Genomic DNA, 3695 nt, shown 5'->3' on the forward strand with positions numbered 1-3695 from the left:
AGAAAGAAAGAAAGAAAGAAAGAAAGAAAGAAAGAAAGAAAGAAAGAAAGAAAGAAAGAAAGAAAGAAAGAAAGAAAGAAAGAAAAAGAAATTGAGCTGGAAGCTATCTTTTCTCTTTTTTTAATTTTTTTTTATTTGCAGGAAACCATCTCTTCTCTATTTATACTGACACAGTACCTGACTCCTGTGTCACTGTCATAGGGCAGGGAGAAGGATCAATGGATCACTGAGGGTTTGCTTGGTCGTACCAAAACACCAAATCCTTTCAGTGCTGAGTCATCCATGGCTAAAAATAGCCAGAAATTCATAATTCCCAGAGAGCTAAATCCCATTACTCCTAAGTCACACACATATGTAGCTGGCCAGAAGCAAGAAATATAATTGCTCTCTCACTAAAAATCATAATGTTTTATCATTTTATTGAAATTATTAATATTAAGGCAGTATACCTAGTGAATAGAGTGCTGGCCTTGGAACCATAAGGACCTGGGTTGTATTCACCACTCTGACACATAGGACCATGGGACTCTAAGTTGCAGAGAATGTGCTGACCTTCATTGGCAGAGGGAGTTTCCTCATCCAGGGAGTTCTCTATGTCACTGAAATAATAGTCCAGTCCTTATCCCTATCAATGAATATTTCTCATTATGTATTCTTGAAGGACTTGTTATAGTCTGAAGGAAAATCTATAAATTATAATTTCAAAAGCCTGAGTTTCTCAAAATTAAAATATTTTAAAATATGATTAAGTTTAAAGCAAACATCTGATCATTCCTATCTATTAAATAATTTGATAAAGATTTTCTTTGTTTAAAAGTAGTTAGCTAATGTTTGCTATCATTAATAAATTCTTTTTTTCAAATGCTTTATTAACTTCTGATTTAGATCATTCATTTCCACCAGATTTTGAGTTAAAAATTTTCTCCCCATTTTTCCCCTATGCACTGCCCCAAAATAGCCATCCCACAGGATATCCCTTCCTCCAATCTACTCTCTCCCATATTTTCTCCCATACCCCTTTCAACTTTTCCAATGGATCTCTATGCCCCAGGGCCTGTATATCTTATTTCCCAATTAAATGTAAAATAGTATTAATAACAGTGTGTATATATATATATATATATATATGAATGAATATTTGATTTTAAAACTTTGAATTCCAGATTCATTCCCTTCCTCCCTTGACACCCACCCTTACTGGGAATATAAGCAGTTCAGCATAGGTTGTACATGTGTGTCTAATGCAAAACAATAACAGAGTAGATATATTATAAAAGACTGACTATATTTCCCTCCCTCCTATCCCACCTCCCATTTGTTCTAGTCTCTACTTTGACTCCATCTCTTTTCAAAAGTGGGTGCTTTTCCCTCCCCCCAGTCTACCCTCCCTTCCTTCATACCCCCTCTCATCCCCTTCCCCCCCACTCTCCTGGAGGGTGAGACACCCTATTTAGTGTTTATTTCGTTCCCTTCTCAAGCCAAATTCAATGGGAATAAGGTTGACCCATTCCCTTTTGCCTTCCTATTCTTCCCCTCCATTATAACCATTTTCCCTTGCCTCTTCTATATGAGATAGTTTACTGCATTCTGTCTCTCCCCATCTCCTCTCATTATATTCCTCTCTCACCTCTTAATTTCACCTTTTAAGTATCATCCCTTCCTGTTAAATTGGTCCTGTGCCCTCTATCTATGTATACCTGTAAACATATATACACACATTCACATATATATTCATATGCCCATATACCCTCATATATAGACATTATATATATTATATACATATTTCTATTCCCTTCAACTACTGAGAAAAGTTTCATAAGTTACAATTATTGTTTTTCCATGTAGGAATGTTAATAGTTCAACTTTGATAACTTCCTTATGATTTTTTTTCCCTGTTTACCTTCTCATGCTTCTCTTGCTTCTTGTATCTGAATGTCAAATTTTCTATTCAATTCTGGTTTTTTCAACAAGAATGCTTGAAAGTCCTCTATTCCACTGAATGACCATATTTTCCCCTGAAACATGATACTCAGTTTTGCTGGGTAGGTGACTCTTGGGTTTTAATCCCAGCTCCTTTGCACTTCCAGAATATCATATTCCAAGCCCTTTGATCCTTCAGTGTAGAAGCTGCCAGATCCTGGATTATCCTGATTGTGTTTCCACAATATTCAAATTGTTTCTTCCTGGCTTCTTGTAATATTCTCTCATTGATCTGGGAATTCTGGAACCTGGCTATAATATTCCAAGGAGTTTTCTTTTTGGGATCTTTTTCAGGAGATGATCACTGGATTCTTTCAACCTCTATTTTGCCCTCTGGTTCTAAAACATCAAGGCAGTTTTCTTTGAGAACTTCCTGGAGGATGGTTTCTAGGTTCTTACTTTGATCATGGCTTTCAGGTAGTCCAATAATTTTTAAATTATCTCTCCTGGATCTATTTTCCAGGTCAGTGGTTTTTCCAATGAGATATTTCACATTGCCTTCTGTTCTTTCATTTGTTTGGATCTGTTTAACAGCATCTTGATTTCTCATAAAGTCATTAGCTTCCATTTGCTCCAATCTCATTCTGAAGCAATGATTCTACTCAGTGAGCTTTTGAGATTCTTTTTCCATCTGGCAAATTCGGCTTTTTAAGGCATTCTTCTCCTCATTGCCTTTTTGAGCCTCTTTTGCCATTTGAGTTATTCTATTTTTCAAGGTGTTATTTTCCTCAGTCAGGCTCTCATTTTGTAATTTTATTGCATTGTTCACATTTCTCTTCCCAATTTTTCCTCCACTTCTCTTATCTGCTTCTTAAGGTCCTCTGTGGCCTGTAACCAGCTCGTATTTTCCTTTGAAGCTTTTGGTGCAGGAGTTCTAACTTCACTGTTTTCCTCCTCATACATGCTTTGCTCCTTTGTGTCCCCAAAATAGGAGTCAAATGTTGGAATCTTCTGTTTGCTTTGTTTCCTTTGCCTGGTCATGTTGCCCCTCAGTCACTTGACCCCTGGGATTTTTGCCACAGTAGGACTGTGCCACCAGACAGGGGAGCTTTCGTCCCAAATGCTGGGGTTTTCTCAGCTGCTGGAGGTATTAGATGATTGCCCTCTCTGAGGCCTCCACACTCTCTGGCAAGCTGGACACATGCCCCAGGACCTCCAAGCTAGACTGCAATCCATATCCAAGTAGGTTAAAGCAAGAGCAATTACCCCTCAGACTGGTGCTTGGTCCTCCTACACTCTGCAGGCCAGGAGCTGAAGCTGTCACATAGTGCTGGCTGGCTTTACCAGCATCTCAGTGGTTTCTCGCCCCGGGGGCAAAAGCCACGCACTCCCACTTACTGGGTCCCAAATCCAGACTGCACTGACATTTTACTTTGTCCTTCACATCTATGTGTTGATAAATCTGGAAAAGACGACAGCTGCTGCTGATCTGGAGTCCCTCTGGCTGGAGGCTGGTCAGGCCCGCCCTGGGGCTAAAGCCTCAGCATGGGGCTGGGCTCGACTCCGAGAGCCATGTGCTGGCTGATTCCTGCCGGCCTGCAGGGCTGTCCTCAGTGGGAGGTTAGCTTCTCTGTGCCATTTTGTGGGTTCTGCAGCTCCAAAGTTTGTTTAGAGTCCCCTTTTTACATGTATTGGGGAAGGTGGGAGCCGGAGCTGCGGGGAGGTCATGTTTCTACTCCGCCATCTTCTATCTGTAATAAATTCTGATAATTATA

Source organism: Petaurus breviceps, unplaced genomic scaffold, assembly GCF_028583685.1.
Source record: "Petaurus breviceps papuanus isolate PSGF00001 unplaced genomic scaffold, PetGlider_PUasm1.0 229, whole genome shotgun sequence".
NCBI classification, from domain to species: Eukaryota; Metazoa; Chordata; class Mammalia; order Diprotodontia; family Petauridae; genus Petaurus; species Petaurus breviceps.